Genomic DNA, 20,521 nt, shown 5'->3' on the forward strand with positions numbered 1-20,521 from the left:
TCTGAGTAGGTAAATTTACATCCAAAGAAGATGTTAAAGTATCTGGATTCATTAAGTTAGGATTTACCTTGTTAGTCTTTGTAGATTCAGACTCATTTGGTGTAGGAATTTCAATAGCTGGTTGATTCTTCTCAATGGGCTTATCTTCGACATCAATCAATTGAGGTTCCAAAATTTTACCACTTCGCAATGCACTACCTTGATATGTTCTTTGCCCAAATTTCTTGGATTCTCAGTATTGCTTGGCAAGGTTCCTTACGGTCTATTACGAAGCTCAGTAGCTAACTGACCCATTTGGTTTTCCAAATTTTTCAATGTTGTTGCTTGGCTTTGGATCAAAGCTTCATTCTTTGCCATGTATGCTTTCGACAAGTTCTCCAAACTGTTTGATGCTTCACCTTAAGCTGGTTTTGGAGCTTGCTGATTAAAACCTTAAGATTGGTTGGGTTTATGCTCTTATAGGTTGTTGTTCGGTCCATTTCCTTGGTTTCTCCAAGAAAAATTAGGATGATTACGCCATGAAGGATAGTAGAAGTTGATTTGGGGTCCTTCTCCACTCCTATTTTGCTATTGGTTCCCCACATAGTACACTAACTCAGGATTTGATGGACAATTTTCAAAAGAATGACCTTCCCTACAGTACACATAGGAAACTACTTCAAACGAACTTGGTGGTTGAGCTACAAAATTATTAGCACTATTAACGATAAACTGTTTTAACATAGAGGAATTATATGATACCTGAGTTGATAACAAAGTGAGGGCGTCAACTTCATGAACTCTGTCTACGCATCTTCTTGAAGCTGTTTAATTTTTTGATCATTGATTGTTATTACTTGTGATCCTCTCGATGATCTCATAAGCCTCATTATCAGACTTAGATAAAATTACACCATTCGCAGAAGCATCTACCATCAATCTTGTATATACATTGAGACCATTATAGAATATCACCAATTGGAAACAATAAGGAATCCCATGATGAGGACACTTACGAAGTAACTTCTTGAATCGCTCTTAAGCCTCATATAAAGACTCGTCATCCAATTGTCGGAAAGTTGTGATCTCGTTCCTCAACTTAGCATTTTTGCTAGGCGAGAAATACTTAAACAAAAATATCTCTACTAATTCATGCCATGTAGATATGGAATTTGGTGGCAATGAATTGAGCCATGCTCGTGCTCAATGTTGCAATGAGTATGGAAACAACTTCAACCTCAGTGTGTCTTTAGTCACACCAGCTACCTTGAATGAATCACTCACCTCCATAAACAATCGAAGGTGGAGATGTGGATCTTCCGTGGGCATACCACTGAATTGGCCCACCATTTGTAGCATTTGAAACATCACTGGTTTCAATTCAAATTGGGTTGCCTCAATATCTGGCTTTCTAATTCCTGGATTTAACTCATAGAAAAATGGAACAACATATTGTCTGATGCACGATCCCTATCATCGGCAATGAGGATGAGATTTTGTACATGACCGGCTTCATTTACTTGGTCTTGATTCTAATTTCCAAGGTCCATCCCGACTTGTCTTTGAGCTATTTGTTCACATCTTCTTTGTATAAAAGTTCGCTCAATTTCAGGGTCTACAAGGAGTAAATCGATAATCCGATCTATGCTCATAAACACCAGAAAAGAAAATCACAAAATTAAAAAATAATAAGTTAGTAATGTTAGAAATAAACCAAATTGGAAGTAAATAATTTCACAAAAAAAAAAAACTACGGCAACAGCTAACAATCCTTGGCAATGTCGCCAAAAACTTGTAACGCGTAGGTTTGTGCAAGTGTACACAGTCATTATCAAGTAATAAGTAAGAATCGAGCTATCGACTCCACAAGGATTGTATTTGTGTTAAATCACATGATTGTAAAATTATACTAACAACTTGGTAAATAAAAACACAATATGGTTGAGAAGTGAAAATTGAATATATTAAACTAAATGCAATGATCCCCAATGCAAATTATCCTAAGTATGCAAACTATATAACTGAAATAGATTTTAGTGAAATTAAACACAATTTGCAACAATTATAACATAAATAAACTAGGACAATTACTTTAATTAAACTCAATTTATTATCAACATGCTTACTAACATTCGGAAAAACATTCCATGGCAACTCAATCTTTCATGAGTTTGGAAACCACATTAGGTCCTTTCAGAATCCTTTACTTAGTAAATATGCATTTTACTGATCCTTGTTTACTAAGGGTTTCTTAGCATTTGTGTGAGGTAACAGGGATGTGTTAGGTTTGAAACAATTTAATCACACAAATCTAAAAACTATGCAAATAACAGAGCTTGGTTAGAGTTGTTATGTAACCTTCAATTTAATCGAGTTAGGATCTAAATTTAGCATGCATATTTCAATTATAGGTCCACTAGCTGTCGTCTGATTAGGATTGCTTAGGTAATTCAAGTGCATTTCAATAATGTATGAACGAAATACAGACTTGATTTTAATTGAAAACATGATCGATTGAGGCTGAAACATTATAAACATGAATCAAATAAATATTATTTAATCAAAGCAATCATCCTAGCTTAAATAAAATTAAGATAACATTGTTGTAAACAAGAACAAAGAACACATAGCAAAATTTTTCAGATTAAATCAAAGAAAAGAAAGATTAAACCCAAATCAAAGTGGCTGTCACCCAAGACTCTGACCGACGAGGCTCCTTCGCTCCTTTACTTTTCTCCTTTACTGATGGCTCTCTAAGGTGGCCGACCAAGGGCTCTTTAAGAGGCTTAATTTCTAAAATCTCTATGAAGAGATGATGCTAGGCGTGGGAAATGGAAAATGCTAAAGAGAATTGAGAGAGAAGAGAGAATGATGATGGATGAGGGATAATTGATGAGAGATCAAATAAGGTCTTATTTATAGGTGAAGAGAGGAGGATAGTTTGCTAAAAATAGAGAAGTTTAGTCTCTTCAAGCTTTTTCAATGAGTGACCGGCTATGCTTAGTGGATTTTGAGTTGAATTTTGCTTGATTTTTAAGCAATTTAAATGCCATAACAACTCAGGACTGAGACTCGGTCAAATTTAAATCTTCGAGCGAATTTCTAATTTCTTCAACATTGCAAGGACCTTGTGTAATTAAACCAAAAAGTAGTTTATGTGGACAGCCATGTGCAGTCGAATTAGGGTTGATTTGGTTTTTAAATTGGACGATTTTTGTAATCCAACAAAGCTATCGACCTGTCCAAAATAAATCAATAAATTAAAGGACCAAAGAATAAAATAAATAAATAATTAAAACCCAAATTATTAATAAAATATTTTAAAATGATTTATTAAATATAACTTCATATTTTATTATTTAATTTAATCATGCATGGCCCATTTTATGTCTTAAAATATAATATGTTCAAATAAATCTAAAATAAGCCATTTTATGCATTAAAACTATATAATAAAGCATAAAATTACATTTTAATAATTTCCATGTCCTAATTTCATATTTTCACACATTTCATTAAACTATTAAACAATTACTTAGTTTTAACAACGTATTTAAGTAAAAAGGTGATAAATTACATAGGAAAAATCCTATATATTTTTCAGTTTACACCAATCATGCTTATCAATTGGCTCATTTGGTCATCAAGTTTAGTCAATGTTCTAGTTGAGTTGGTGCACTGACACTGCACATGCTTGATCTTGTAATGCCCCAAAAATCCTGAAATTCAAAAGTCTTGAAATCTTGAATTTTTCTTTTTGCGCTTAATAATTCTGGTTAAGTGCTAATTAGGCAAAGATAGGTCTTGGTCAAGGTTTGAGTTTGAATTAAGGGGTAAAAGAAATTATAAGTTAATTATTAAAAGAATCAGGGTTGGCAAGTAGTTGGGCTTTTAAATAAAGATAGGGGAAAATAGCAGCAAATAGCCTAGTAGAGGAGTGGCTAAGTGACGTCACTTAGAGTGTAGGGAGGTGGCATTAATAGCTAGCAAGGATGTCTAAGGCTCAAATCCTAGCTTAGTGTTCTTAGAAGTTTAATTTTGACCTTCTAGAAGGATGGAAGTGGCATGAAAGTGGACTCCAAGGGAAGTGTTCAGGAGAGAAAATTAAGGAAAGGATCGAGGGGTTATCAGGGAGAAAAACGAGGAGATGAGAAGGGAGAAGTGATTGAGCCGAATGGGGAATTGGGAATGGGAAAATTCGGCTAGAAGGTTTATAAATAGGTGCCGAATGCTAGGGTATGAAGCTAATGACCGAATTTCCTTCACCCTGTTACCAGAAACTCTTTTCTCTAAAAGCCGAAAACCCTCTGCCTTTTTTTTTCTTTTTCTCCTTCCTTGTGCTGAATTCTATTCTTCCTTTACCTCATTGCTAACTTTTCTTTCTTTTTCTTTGGAGCCAAATAACCCTCTTTTTCCATACAAAATCGTAAAGGGCCGAACTTCTTTGGCCGAATACCCTTGATTCAATTACTACTCCTTCTACTTCGGTCAAATCTAGTGTAAGTGTTGTTCTCCCAATCGGTTTCTTTGCTAAGTATCGAATATTGTCCCTCAGTCTTTCTAATAAACTGTGGTAGGGAATTAATATTAGATCTTAGATCTTATCTCATTGCCGAATTGCCCCTTAGGTGTTGCGATTTTGGTAAGTATTCCTCATCCATTGGCTAAGGTTGGCCGAATAGCAATAGTAAGGTAAGGGGACTTGTGTTGGATACGAGTCACCTATTATTTTGGTTTTAATAGTTACGATTGGTGTAGATCTAGGAGTTGGTCGTGGTTAGTGAAGGGGCTGTTATACTTATCGCCCAAGGTAAGGTTAATGTGAGATTCCGGCTTTTGGTAAAGTATTTGATAAGTATGCAAGATTAATCTTTGAGTGATATCTATTGTAGGAAATCGTAGCACACTTGCCTACCAGGTGTGTACATACACTACACACACACAATGAATTGGCAAAAGCTGAAATACCGAAATGCCGAAAAGCCGAAAAGCCGAAAAGCTGAAAAGCTGAAATGCCGAAATGTCGAAAGTTGGGCTATGGTAGTCACACGAGTGCGCGAACACTTGTGGAGAGGAAACTAATAGGTTGCCTGAGGCCCACTGGAAATTTCGTGGACTTGGGTTGAGAATTGGCCAAATGGGCCAAAATGGGCTAAATGGGCCTAATGGGCTATTAGGCCTATAATAGGCAAAGATTGTTAAGTGATGCTATGTGTTAGGAAATTTGTATGTGAGCATGAGTATAATATGATTTGGGCCTAATGGGCCATATGAATGTGAATTGGGCCTAGTGGGCCATAAGAATATGAACTGGGCCAGATGGGCCATATGAATGAGATTGGGCCCAATGGGCCATATGCATGTATGTACGGGTATTGGGCCTAGTATATGATGACTACATAAAACTTAATTAATTAATTGAGACCGTGGACAAGTCATAGGGTTATGGTATGACAACGGGTATATGCATGTCTAGGATTGGATCTAGGGAGAGCTTGGTACTTAAGCGGTCTTAATGACCCACCTCCTCTTCTCTGGAATCCTACTTGGTGCATAGTATTCATTCATCTTAGCTTGCGAGACTTGTTAACGGGTCAAGGTAAGTGAAAGCCATAATTAAGGGAAAATTACCGAAACGCCTTTAAGGGTAAAAATGACCAAAATACCCCTAGATGTTGAATGCAAGTTTTATGGATGTGACATGCATACATATGATGTTCTGTTTAGGTTGCATATGGGGTGGGAACTGTGGAACGGAGGAAGTACATGAGGATCGCATGGTTGCCTGACAATCGTGGATACACTGACGACTTTTAAAGCCCAATATGTAAATGAAGGTAGTTCCGCAACCGGGCTACCATTGGAGTGTGGGCTGGGTGGGTCAATATTTATATCCTCACATGGTGTGTCGAGGGACAAAGCTAGTGTGTAGCGGATGGATAATTTGGATGGGATTGCATTGCATGTTTGATGTATAATGATTTTTGAATGCTTTTTTTTCCATCAAAGGTTGTACACACTGAGTTTGCGAAAACTCACCCTCTCTTCTATTTTATTTTCAGGTGATGCTCAGTAGACGATTCGATTTTTGGAGGGACTCTAGGTGGCCAGCTAGCAAGACAAAAATTAGACTTGTTTTTTAAGCTTATAAGTTTTATTTTATTAAGTATGTTTCAGATCAGATTGTAATAAGGTTTTCATTATGCTATGGTTACTTGAATTATTATTACTATTTTCATTGTAATTACGAGAAGTTGAACATGGGTATCCTAAATTATAGTATGTTTTCTACGCTTCCGCAACTCAATTTTTAAATGATAAGTTTTCTTAAATCAAATGTTTTAAACAAGGCTTTCGTAACTGAAAGGTGTGTTTATTTCTAAGTTAACTAAGGTTTCTTTTGTTTAAGAAGAGTTTTCAATGAAAACACGGTTTTCGCTAAAACACTTCAATGTGACACGCCAGATTTGACCATAACGTCTGGGCCGAGTTTGGGGTGTTACACATCTATTCTCATTAACTGCCTTTTTCCCTTGATTCAATCCAAACGTTGAGCACATGTAGTATGGTCACTTGGGTTGATCCTATCTTGAGGTTTCTACAAATAAGGAGGTTGATAGTTAGTATTTTTAGCTTGGTTTGAACTATTACCTCCTCATTGGTTTCCTCCACATCTCAAATTCGGGTGATCTCTCCAACTGAGATTGTAAGTGTTGGAATAAGGGTTTCCAACCCTATTTCCAATATAATTCACATCATCGGTAGGATTGTTGAGGTTGTGGAAAAGTGGTTTTTCTCCTCCACTCATAGACTGTGCATTATTTGCAGATTCAATACGATAAAGCCTATCCACTAACTGTTGATACTTATCATCCTCTTGAATAGCTTTTATCGTAATGGTTTTCTGGCCAAATGTAAATCGTTCAATTGGCCACTAATATGAGTTCAATTACATGTTCTCAATTATTTCATACACATCCTTCTACATCCTATGCATGAGTTTTCCTCCCCCTGCTCCATCTAGGCCTAATCTTGCGTTCACATCCAACCCATTATAAAACACCTACAATCGCATCCACTATGGAAATATGAGGTGTGGAATTTTTGAATCAATATTTTGAAACATTCCCAAGCCTCATGGAAACTTTCTCCTTCCATCTATCTCAAAACAACAATCTCTCCTCTTAATTGAACCGTTTTACTTATAGGGGAAAACTTTTGTAAAAACTTTCCAACGCATTCATCCCAAGTCATGATAAATCCTGGTGCCTACTAGTCTAATCAAGAAAAAGGTGTTATCAGTCAAAGAAAAGGGGAAGAACCAAAGATGAATAGCGTCATTAGTGACCCAATTATACTTAAAAGTATCACAAAGTTGAAGAAACAGTTTCAAATGTTGATTCAAATCCTCTGCTATCGTGCCCCTAAATTGTAGATTATTCTAGATCATCTGAATCATTGTCTACTTAATTTCAACATTATTTGCTATAATAGCCGATCTCGTTCTATTCTCTTAAAACATGTCTAGACTTGGTAATGCCTCTCGTTAGGAGCCATATGCATGATCGCGAGTCGTGGTGATGCTAGTGGATTTCTTAACACGTTATCGTTAACAAATGGATTCTCACATGGTATGTTACGTACAGTAGGTGGCGACGGATCTTTCATTTGCTACTAGTGATGTTGCTGGCGAGGATCTCTTTGGATTATTCTCTTTGGATCTATGACTGCTACAATAGGTGTGCCTCTACTACGAGTCATACACTAGATCCATAAAGAAAAGATTAGTAGTAATAAATAAAATAAAATTGTATCTATAACCTAAAAATTTACTAATTATTCTTTCTAAGTGAAAAAATTAAAATCAAACTAGTGGCGTTGCCTTCTTGGATACGGTGCCAACAACTTGACTGCCTTCGGATGTAATAACATCCAAAGTGTAAATATTGCAGTAAAAGATATATTAATGAGGTGGAATCCACAAGTATGGGTCCAGTTATACTATAGTTATTGTAATGCCTCGAATTTGGGCCTAGAAGTATTGGGCCTTGATTATGGGTCCGTAAGGAGGTTGTATATAAGTATTTAATTGTATAAGGAAATGGCACAATTGAATGTCTGTTTTGGTGGTTAATGGCCCTGAGAAGTGTTGGAGAAATCTTGGGTTCAAACCTGCGCTTTAGCAAAAATTTTGGTTTTAAGTGAATAAAACCCTGGGTGATTGGATAAAGGCCTTTTAAATTATTGTGGTAAATAAATGACACAAGGAAGCATGTGGTCTAGTGGTTGTGGCATCATTAAGGTTGCAAGGGAGCCTTGGTTCAAGTCTTGGCTCTTACAATTTATTTTGGTATTTCTTTTAAAGGAACCTAAACTTTGGCCTATAGACCTTATAATTAATTGAGGCTAAAATGGTGACACAAAGAACCTTGTGGTGTAGTGGCAAGTTGGCGTATTGTGTAACTGTGAGGTTTAAGGTTCAAGTCTTGGGAGCGCAATAGGGTATTTATTTTGCTATTTGGGCTGTGTAGGAGGTGGAGTTGGACTGGAACTCTGTGGTTGAAGTGGTCATATAAAAATAAGGAAATTTTCTAATGGTTGAAAGTAATCCCACATCGGGAAGCTAACATGGGAATTGGTGAGAATATGGCTTTAAATAGAGCGAACCAGATGAGTTGGTGAGGGAAATAGTGATTAAGACTCAATGCAGGATGTGCCAAGGTTAGTGATTGTGGACTTCGGCGCGTTCTCATAAACAGGTGTGTATTCATGCCCTTCTTCGTTGGAAGTCGACAAAAGTCGAAAAGCCAAAACCTCAGCATTCGGGGCCTCACGAGCGTACGAACGCATGAGGGGTGAACTGAGCCCACAAATCATGGGCGATAGACTATAGAGGCCACCATGAGTGTTCTCATGTGCTGGGGCTGTTCTGGGCCTGATGGGCCTGTGGGCCTGCTTGTGTAAAGTTCACTGTTAAGTGGGATGTAGATAGACTTGTCATGTCGTGCACATGACTTAGGTAGTTCTGGGCCACGTAAGGCCTAGATAGGCCGTGTGGGCCCAATGGGCTCATGCGCCCCATACGGATTAAATCTGCAACTTGTGATAATTATTGCACTGGGCTATGTAGGTCACACACCGTATCTAAATTAGGGCTAAATGGGCCACATGAGGGTGTGGGCCCACTTGGGCCTAGTATGGGTCTTAGGCCCAATTAGATCGTTATGTCTGTTTAGGTTACTTAAGTCGCTCGAGGTGACGATGGGCCTTCTGTTGGGTCATTAAGACCCCAATTTGTAAAATTACAGAAATACCCTTGTAGGGTAAATTGCTAAAATACCCCGTAGGGTAAATTACTAAAATACTCCTGTAGGGTAAAATGGCGTTTTACCCCTATTAGGTAAAAATGACCAATATAACCCTAGAGGTATAATGACTATTTAATTTGTGTTAAGTATGACTGATGTGCTTATGATATGTACGTAAATGACTGTTATTGAGCATTGCCATACTGCATACACGTGTAATGAGTGAGGATGACATTCTGCATGCACGACATAATGCATGGGGTTGGGACACTATTATGGAGGAAGATTCTATACTGAGGTCTTTTAGCCTGTTATTCTGATTATGGCTTTGTCCCGATATGTTATTGAAGGCTTTGTGTCAATATGCTATTGAAGGCTTTGTGCTAGTATGTTATTGATGTCTTTGTGCCAATATGATATTGATGGCTATGTGCTGATCTGTTATCGATGGCTTTGTGCTAATCGTATTATCGTAATAATGGCTTTAAGCCACGCATATTGCTAGCAGTTTTGCTGTGATTTCGGTTAGTACTGCAACCGGTGCTAACATTGTAAGTGTAGGGATGGCGTGGGTGAGTTATTCCCCACAGGTAGTGCAGGGTTGGATGGGATAACATTCATCCATACATTCACACATTGTATTCTGCTATTAGTTTGGGCTAGACTCAACTGATTTTGTTATGGGCTGTGACCCAAATGTTATTGTAATAGGCTTTGGCCCACGTATGCTCTGAATCGGACTGTCTTTGTTTTACGTTAACGGCTCTAGGCGATCAATTTACATTTCGCTTTTGATATCGACTATTACTCTAGGAAGGGGGTTACACACTGAGGTTTCATAAACTCACCCCGTTTATTAACTATGCAGGTAATCCCCAGCATTAGGTGGATTGGTGTCGCAAAAGGACTCAGAGACGACCACACAGCTGCACATGTTTTTCTATTTTGTTTATTTAGATAAGCACTTTGGTTTTTATTTGGGTTGTAATAAGGCCTCTTTATTTTCTTAACTTTTTATTTGGGAAGTTTATTTAGTATGTTTAATATCTGTTAGAAGTAGGACACGGTTTTCCAAAATAATAACTATTTTCAAACACTACGTTTCTGCAACATTTTCAAAATGCTTTCGCAACTTAACTTTTTAACATCAAGTTTTTCGTAATTAATTTAAAACTAGCTTCTACAACTAAAAGAGATTTTGGGAATAAAATTATGTATTTTTCAATTAACCATGTGTTGAAAATAAACTAACGTAACTGGGATTTTACTCAAGTTTTCAAATAAGAAGGGTTTTCAATGAAAACAAGATTTTCGAAAAACACTTCAATATGACACATCAGATTTGGGCCTAACTTTTAGGCCAGGTTTGGGGTGTTACAGTTATAACGGAGTAGGTGAGTACTACAAGGATCGTACTCAAGGGATGCGAATGTTACATCAATTTTAACCTAAGCACTAAAAGATATAGTTAGTACTTTAGTTTAGTTATAGCATGAATGTAAAATAAAATGACTTTATAAGGTTTTTTTATAATAATAAAAATAATATAAATATCAAGAACTAGAATTCGAGAGGTTGAATAATAGAAATAATCAAATATGATTATGGGTTATTAGCTCGCTTCTGAAATCCCCATCAATTGTTGCTTCGAGTTCTTCATCAATCAACTAGTCACTATCCCAGTAGGATCTTTTGATCTTCTACTTAGATAACGAGTCTGCAAGAACTACTTATCTTCTAACATCACAGTCTAGACCGATTTGGGGTGAAAGTGTTTACAGATGGGCCCTACCAATTTTGGGTTAATTCCTACCTTAATGACTTGCCAAGATTATCAGGCTTAGGGTTTGTTTCACGTTCTTCCTTTCCCAAATAGCTGATCCATTGAGTATCCGTACAAAATAATTAATAGATCATACATCCACTCGCTAATCCCTCATAGAGGGATTAGTTCCTTATGGTCTTCATAGACAATATAAAATCAATATAAAGGGTTGTATTAAGATTGATCGTAAATTGGTTGTCTCTACAATACAGATTGCTCAAAATAGAACAAGAACGAATGAAAATAAATCTAACCTAAGCAATAAATTTAAACTAAAATTAAAAGGCTAATTCTATGCTAAGTGAATGGTGTCCATAACATGTTACAAAGGAGCCTATTTATAGATTTTAGGTGACCGTTGTCCTTAACCCCAGGTCATCTGACATTCTCGGGCTTTAAGTTTGATTATGTGGACAAAAATGCCCTATCTCATGTTTAGTTCATATCCATAGTTGATGTCACAACACATAAGTGTGAAATGATATGCGAATTGTGCAAGTATACACGTCAAATCAAGTACCAAAGTGATAAGTGAGATCTGTTCACAGGGATCGGTTAGGTATAAAATGGTCGAGTTATTATAATGAATATGATTAATTTTATGACAAAAATAATGATAAGAATGCAATGGTAATTTGAATGAATAATGATATGTGCAATATTTGTGATTGATAAATAATGGGAAATGTTATGACAAGACAATAGTAAGAATGCAGTGACAAATTGGAGAACAATTATGTGAATAATATGAAAATGAACAAGTGAACAACCTAAGGTTGTTGATCGTGTGTAGAATTATAGCCAAAAGAATTGTTGCGGATATTACTGACATAAAAGGCATTCTCTGCATGTTGTGGAGAATCTTCATAACTATGGTCGTCACTGGAAGTCTCACAATAAAAGGTTGGAACATCAACTTGTTAAGCGGCTTGTATACGTGCAACTTCACTAGTCCCTTGCATATTTTTTATCATATTTGCAAGAGAAGAAACTTAAGCACTAAGTGCAGATATTGCGTCCAATTCAATAACTTCCAAAGTAGCTTTTGCTTGTGCAGCTCTAGAGATAGGATATTGATAATTGTTCTGAGCAATTCTCTCAAGAATTTCAACAGCATTATTATAAGTACTATCCAACAAATGACCATTGGCTGATGCGTCAACAAGATTTCTCATTTGTGAATTCAGCCTATTATAGAAAATTTCATTTTGTGTTTCCTGTCGAATGCCACGCATGGGGCAACGTCGAAGCAAAGATTTATAACATTTCCTAATAGTGTGAAGATTCTCATCTAGTGGATGTAAGTTGTAACATCATTTTAAAGATGAGCATTCATTGTCGGCGGGTTAAAGCATAAAACAAATTATGTTGCTAGTGCATTCTAAAAAGTAATTGATCTCGCAGGTAGCTAAGGAACCAAGTACGAGCTCTTGCCTGCAAGGAATAAGGAAATAATTGCATCTTCAAAAGCATCATCAGGAATGCTTTGTTGGCTAAAGGAAGCACAAATCAATAAAAATGATTTAAGATGGTTTCGTACATCTTCATATGGTAATCCAGCATATTTCCATTAGAATTCAACATTTGAAACATTACTGGCTTGAGTTCAAAATTCCTTGCTTGGATTGCTGGCCTTACAACTCCCAGTTGTAAGTCATCCAAGATAGGTACTACAAAGTCTCGTATAGTCCTATTTTTTATTTGAGTGTCTGGCAGCAACGGTGGGTCATTAGCATTTTGGTGTTGCACCTAGGGTATGGCTTCATTGTTTCTTGGAAAAGTCATATTCATTTGTTCTTGAAGTCTCCTTTAAATGGTTCTTTCAATTTCTAGATCAAAATCGACAATAAACTCCAAATTGCTTCGGGTCATGAAACACATAAAAAAATGTGAAAATAGTGATAAAAAGAAAACAAGTTAGTGGAAACTAAATATTATATAATAAAATAAACAAAGTGCAAAAAAAAAAGAAAAAGAAACAAACACCATCCCCGGCAACGGCGCCAAAACATGATCGGCTGTTTAACGTCACAACATTAATATGCAAGTGTACACTGTCGATGCAAGTATAGTAGACATATATGAGTCTGTCGGATATCGATCCCATGATGATGGTTCTCTTTATTCTATCAATGCCAGTGCAATAAATAGATAGAAATAAGATAAATTGTGAGATTAGTGCATATTCAATAGAATATGATAATGATAATGATAAATTGGGATCCCCAATGTGAATATTCAATAGAATACTAAGTGCTCACAAAGTATAATAGAATAAGTGATTGTCGATGCATTATTGAAATGAATATCTTACGAAGCTTAACTTCTATATTTAATCTAAGACTTAAACATGCACATTAGCCACACCTTTCGATGATGGCAATGGAACACTATTAAGAACAAGAGGGTTAAATTCCTCTAATCCTCAAGAAACTTCCATTGTCATGCTTGTTAGCTTGAACTGTCACTGTACTTTCCAATGTCAGTGACCATAATAACACTTCCATTTTAAAAACATTCAAACCCAAAATTTAAACAATAGAAGCAAGATGAACAAAATAACATTTAACCTAGAAATCATGTGTACTTCCGTACAAACATGAAATAGAATGTAATCACCATCGTTTAGAAAAGAAATATAAAAGAAACAAGTGGAGAATACTATCTCTAGAAAATCTTGACTTGAATCTCTCCATTCCCTCTTGTGTCATACTCAGGGCTCCTTGTCAGGAGCTGATCTGCGTCCCTTTCATGTCGGTGCACCTGTAAGAGACTTAAGCAGCCAAAGCTGAAAAGCTTCAAAAGAGAGGTTTGAAGAAGATAATACCCCTAAAAGCCTCTCCTATTTTTTTCCTTTTCACTTGAATATTTATATTCTTCCAAATAGTACAAGTGTCTTTTCATCAGAATCATACTGCCTCTATACGTACAAGTTGGTTATACTAGACTAGATAGCTCACACATTTTTGTTCTTATCCAGATAGCTGTCAGGAGTGGCGACAATTCTAGGTGCAATCTGGAAATACTCATGCAGCGACATTGGTACCAAAACATGACAAAATTAAGGATAAAAAGGGTAAGATCCACTGAGTTATAAAATACAATTTACTAACTGAAAATGCTAAAATATGTGCTAAAGATAACTAAATGGAGACAAATTAACCAATAAGTAGGGAGAAAACATATGTTCTTTCTAGTACTATCAAGGTTGCTACAAGTATTCAGTTGAATACTTGGTCATATCATTCCATTTCAATCTCATTAACCTAACCTTGTTAGAATTAGATAAATTTAATGAACATGATGTACATCCATCTATGTCTAGAGTTTACAAACATGTAATTTTGTAAAAAAACCACTGAATGAAATAGTGTATTAAAGCAGACCTACGCTTCAATCATTAAAGAAAATTAGAGTTTCATCAAGTAATTCCAAGCCTATCATATTTAGCTCATGGGTTGGCAATTAAAATTCAAATCCAGAGTATTACTAAACATCGTTTTCATTAAAGCAATTCACAAAAAGTAATCAAGAAATAACAAAAGAACTTTAGGAAGATGGTTTCCTTTTATCCAGCCCACACTCTAGTGATGTAGCGTCCTGTAGTGGCTGAAAGGGACTGACTTCATCTTCCTCTTCCCGTTTCTATTCAGTTGGTACCCTCTATTTTTTTTCCTAAGTTTGGTTTTTTTCACACCCTTTAGTGTTTACTCCTTTGGCTTTTATAATCATTTTTCTTAAGGTAAATTCAATAGCCCATGATTTTATTCCCTCTTTTTTCAAGTAGATATATCTCGTACAAGTTCAACTAGGCCTAAGGTCGGTACTCTTTGAGTGCTGACTAGACATATTTCCAGCATTGTCATGGCATTCGTGTTGACAAACTATCAACCCTTTGCCCTAGCAAACCTTCACTCATTTACTTCTTGTTCCTCATCTTGAACCTGCCAATCCACCACCATACACAACCCTGCCACAAGAAATTAAAAATAAATAACATTTAACTACAGCCCAAGTTCCTACTATAATGCTAAAACAAGAAAAATACTAATGGAATGTCCTAAAAGGCAATTAAATGTACCTAAGTACAGGCAATTAGCTAGATCTAAAGGCATGAAATATAAATCCATTCAAGAGTTATCATATAGCAACCAATGCACTCATCATGGAATATCTTCAGGGGTATGTCACTGGAAACTCAAAAATTTACACACTTTTCATGCCCTTTTAAACTTAAATTCATGCAGTTTCGATAAAATTATTGTCAGAAAATAATTAATTTTTATAAAATAATTAAAGTGTACTTAAAATATGAACATGTTGAATTTTAATTAATTTTATAATTAATTTTGATGAATTTTGGTTATTTTTGACAGATTTGCACAAAAGGCGAAAAATGGCTCTGCAGACACTACTAGAAGCACAAAACGGAGAAGGAATTTGAAGTATAAAGGCGAATTAATTTTCAGCCTAAGACAGTCCAAAATTATGTGTATTAATTCATAATATAATTAATTTTTATTTATATCCAATTTAATTTGGGTTAATAAATTATTATTAATAAATTATGAAAAGTGGTCCAGTTGAGCTGAACCGAGTGAACCGAACCGACCAAGTAATGGACAGCCCAAAACCGCCCCATGTGCTGACCCAAATCAGCTTATTGGCTGATTATTTAGCTTGCAAAGAGGCCCTTGAAGAATTATTCAAATAGCATTCAAACCACTCCACAAATAGTGGCTTTCTAGATTTGCCCCAGGCTTAATTTAACAAGTTTGAAATCATCAAACTTGCCACATGTGTGGCCGGAAAAGGGAGGGCTCTTTGGCTGCTAAATTTAGCTATTTTTATCGTCCTTCTTCAGCTATAAAACCCCCCTTAAGCTGATCATTTGAAACACAACTGAAGCATTCACATCTTTTCTTTCTTCTCTCCAGTTTCTCTCTTCTTTTACGTTACAAATTCCCTTGCTCTCTTGCCGATTTCTCCTCTTGGAAAAGGGGAATTCATCATACATTTGGATCAGAAATTAAGTGTTCATAGCAGCCCTGGTCGACGAGGACAACGAAGAAGGAAGAACGGAGCAAACTAGTCAAGCCACGAAAAAACACCGGATTTTATTCTTGTTCCTTATCTCTTTAATTTTTTTTGTTGTTATGATGAACATATCTATGAATATTTATGTTGTTCGAATGGTTAATTTATTCAATTTAGCTTGAATTTAATTCGTGTTAGGTTGATTGTATTTTGTTTGCTAAAATTGTTAAAATTGTGTTTATGTTGCTCTAGGCCTTGGTAAGATGCTTGATTAAGTAAAATCATGACTAAGTTATTCTTGTATTACAATTGTGAGGTAGCTAATGAATTAATTATTTAAATGGATTGAAATTTTAATTAATGGGCACAGTACTTAATTAGTGCATGTTTAATCATATAAGGTAGCTGAGGGTTAAATTAGCAATGGTATTGGAAACACGAAAAATTTACGCATTTTTACACACCCTTTTTAACTTAAAATCATACAGTTTCGATAAAATTCTTGTCGAAAAATAATTAATTTTTATAAAATAATTAAAGTGCACTTAAAATATGAACATGTTGAATTTTAGTTAATTTTATAAATATTTTTGATGAATTTTGGTTATTTTCGACGAATTTGCACAAAGGGCGAAAAATGGCTCGGTGACACTGCTAGAAGCACAAAATCGAGAAGCAATTTGAAGTATCGAGGTAAAATAAATTTCAGCCTAAGATGGTACAAAATTATATTTATTAATTCATAATATATTTACTTTTAATTTATATCCAATTTAATTTGGGTTAATAAATTATTAATAATTAATTATGAAAAAATGGTCTAGTTGAACCGAACCGAGTGAACCAAACCGCCCAAGAAATGGACAGCCCAAAACCGTCCCAAGAGCTGATCCAAATCAGTTTATTAGCTGATTATTTAAGCTTGCAAAGAGGCCTTCGAAGACTTGTTCAAGCTGCATTCAAACCCTCCATAATTGGTGGCTTTCTAGATTTGCCCCAAGCTTAATTTAGCAAGTTTGAAGTCATCAAACTTGCCACATGTGTGGCTGGCCAAGGGAGGGCTCTTTCACTGCTAATTTTATCTACTTTTAGCATCCTTCTTCAGATATAAAAACCCCCTTAAGCTGATCATTTGAAACGTATCAATTCATTCACAGCTTTTCTCTCTTCTCCCCACTTTCTCTCTTCTTTGCCATTCTAAATTCTCTTGCTCTCTTGACGATTTCCTCCCTTGGAAAAGGGGTGTTCATCAGCCATTTTGGAGCAACATTGAAGTGTTCGTAGTACCTTTGATCAACAGCGACAACAGATAATGAAGAACAAAGCAAGCTAGTCAAGCACGAAAAAACACCGGATTTGATTCTTGTTCCCTATCTCTTTAATTTTTGTTGTTGTTATGATGGAAATATCTATGAATATTTATGTTGTTGAAATAGTTAATTTAATCAGTTTAGCTTGAATTTATTTCATGTTAGGTTGATTGCATTCTGTCTTCTTAAATTGTTAAAATTGTGTTTATGTTGTTGTAGGCCTCGGTAAGATGCTTGATTCTGTCTTCTTAAATTGTTAAAATTGTGTTTATGTTGTTATAGGCCTCGGTAAGATGCTTGATTAAGTAAAATCATGACTAAGTTATTCTTGCATTACAATTGTTAGGTAACTAATGAATTAATTATTTAAATGGATTGAAATTGTAATTAATAGACACAGTACTTAATCAGTGCATGTTTAATCATCTAAGGTAGCTGAGGGTTAAATTAACAATGGTATTTGACGATACAATTGCCTTGCATAACTTGCAAGATTATTGTGATTAAACTATTTCAAGATAAGGATACTTTGTTACCTCACATAGTCTTTTATGTGCTTATTAAATCGAGTTAATTGTTTGAATTGACATAGGGATATGTTTAAGAGATTATTTCAATTTAATAAGTATGTATGTGCTATAACATATTTGCCTATTAAGATTTGTTTAATTGATTGAATTGACATAGAGATATGTCCAAGAGAGGAATAGATTTTGGTAGGTGAGTATGTTCATAAGTTAGCAAATTACCGAGTTGCCGTGAATTTATTCGTAACAATATAAACATGAGTTTAATAATTTTATGTGATGAAATGTAACTAATCTACACAATTATGTCATATTGATTAAAGTCGTATTTTGAAATCGTGCATTTGAGATTTATTTATTTAGCTTACTTAGTATAAAATCTGAGTTTTTAATCACCTTCTTTAAACAAAATATTTTTCTTCACCAAAGTGTTTTAAATAACATTCATAAATAGATCTTTTCACAGTCTCTGTGTGTATGATAACTCGACATTTACTTGTCACTTTATTACTTGTTGCGATTGTGTATACTTGCACATTTCTATCGTTCCAAGTTTGTGGCGCCATTGCTGGGGACTGTTTTAAAAGACATTATTTGTGAAATTGTTAATTTTGCATTTTGGTCTATTTTTTTCTAAATTTTAATTCCATTTTTGTATGTGTTTGTTTCAGGTGTTTATGAGTATTTATCAAATCATTGACTTACTCCCCGTAAACCTTGAAATTGAAAGGACTTTCTGAAAGAGGAGAAGACAAGCAAACCAAAGATGGACCAAAGATATGTATTTCAAAATTCCAAACCAAAATCCGGGGGGAACATTCACTTATAATGCTCACAATCCAATCATTGCTGTCGATGATAGAAACTGTGCCATTAACAATATGCCATTCTTCTATTCAACGAGCTCAATCCGAGTATTAGGAGGCTTGAAATCGAGGCACAACAATTCGAGCTGAAGCCGATCATGTTCCAAATGTTGAAAAATATGGTTCAACTTAGTGGGATTCCTACTGAAGATCCACATCTTTAGAGTGACTCATTTAAACTAGTTGGGGTGAGTGAGGACGCCTTAAGACTAAGATTATTTCCATACTCCTTAAGAGATAGAGCACGAGCGTGGTTGAACTCCCTGCTGTCTGGTTCCATAACTACATGGAAAGAGTTGGTTGAATGTTTCTTAATGAAATATTTCCCTCCATCTTTAACCGCCAAGATCCGAAATGAAATCACTTCATTTCAGTAACTTGATTTATATGAGGCATGTGAGCGGTTCAAGGAGTTACTACGAAAGTGCTCTCATCACAGCATTCCATGCTGCGTTCAAATGGAGACTTTCTATATTGATCTCAATATTCATACCAGAATAATGGTGGTTACTTTGGCAAATGGAGCCCTTCTTTCTAAGTCTTATAACGATTCTTATAAGATTATTGAAAGGATTGCCAGCAATAACTATCAGTGGCCAACCAACTGAGCAGCCTTAGAAAGACGAGCAGTAGGAGTACATATAGCAGACACACTTGCTTCTTTGGCAGCCCAGGTATCCTCTATGTCTTCTATGTTTAAGAACATAATTGTTAATGGTTTCAATGGTAATTTGATAGGTCAGCAATTGAACCAATTCGAGAATATTTCTTGTGAATACTGTGGAGATGGCCATTTCTTTGAAAATTTCCCATTGAATCAAGAGTCAAATTATTACATGGGAAATCAGAATTGGAATGGTCCGCAATCAAATTTTTACAACTCTTCATGGCAGAATCATCTAATTTCTACATGGAGTAATCAATGGGCGGACCGTAGCGACTCTGTTATGCCATTTCAACAAAATTATCCATCGAAATATTCTCAACAAGTGTAAAAAACCCCCCCACCAATTGAATCTTCAAGTGACCTTGAGAATCTGCTGAAGGCATACATAGTGAAGAATTATACCATTTTAAGAAATCTGGAGAATCAAATGGGTCAGATAACCGATGAAATTCGAAATAAACCCCAAGATATTTGGCCAAGCAACATAGAAAATCCAAAAATTTTGGGCAAAGAACATTGCAAAATAGTCTCTGTTCCAAGTGGAAAGACATTGGAGCCCAATGTGGTTGAGGTTCAAGATGAGCCTGTTCTACCTCAAGACAAAGAGGAAGTTTAACGAAGTGTTGAATCTCCTGTATCACAAAGTTAGATTCAGTGATCATTGATGAAGTAAACTATAAACCAGTTAGTTCTGATTATCTAACACCCATGTCAGATGTAGAAAATTTTCCACAAAAGAGTTGTCCGGTTAAAGCTAAGACTCCACCATTTCCATATCCTTAATGATTCCAGAAGCAGCAGCAAGATACTAAGTTGAAAGAAATTTTTGATAACAAGGTGAATTTTAATGACTTCGATGCTACTAAATACCCATATGTAGTTGAAGATTGTTCTGGTATTTTTAAGATGGAGTTGCTGGCTTCTACAAAGTTGGAGCTCAATTCTATAGATGATCCGTTAGAATGTATTCTGCTAGCAGATTCGCCAAGTGGTGACGAAGAT

General features: G+C 35.6%; 1 non-coding gene and 1 pseudogene across 1 annotated transcript; one reads left to right on the forward strand and one right to left on the reverse strand.

The window, feature by feature from the left end:
- The first annotated feature begins 973 nt into the window (after positions 1 to 973).
- LOC128287409 (small nucleolar RNA R71) lies at positions 974 to 1,080 on the forward strand. Its single transcript, XR_008278109.1, has one exon. It is a non-coding gene; the product is annotated as a small nucleolar RNA R71 (small nucleolar RNA).
- An 18,116-nt stretch (positions 1,081 to 19,196) lies between these two features.
- Positions 19,197 to 19,294, reverse strand: LOC128287665 (small nucleolar RNA R71; annotated as a pseudogene).
- Positions 19,295 to 20,521: the final 1,227 nt, after the last annotated feature.

Source organism: Gossypium arboreum, chromosome 13 (genome assembly GCF_025698485.1).
Source record: "Gossypium arboreum isolate Shixiya-1 chromosome 13, ASM2569848v2, whole genome shotgun sequence".
In the NCBI taxonomy this organism is placed as follows: Eukaryota; Viridiplantae; Streptophyta; class Magnoliopsida; order Malvales; family Malvaceae; genus Gossypium; species Gossypium arboreum.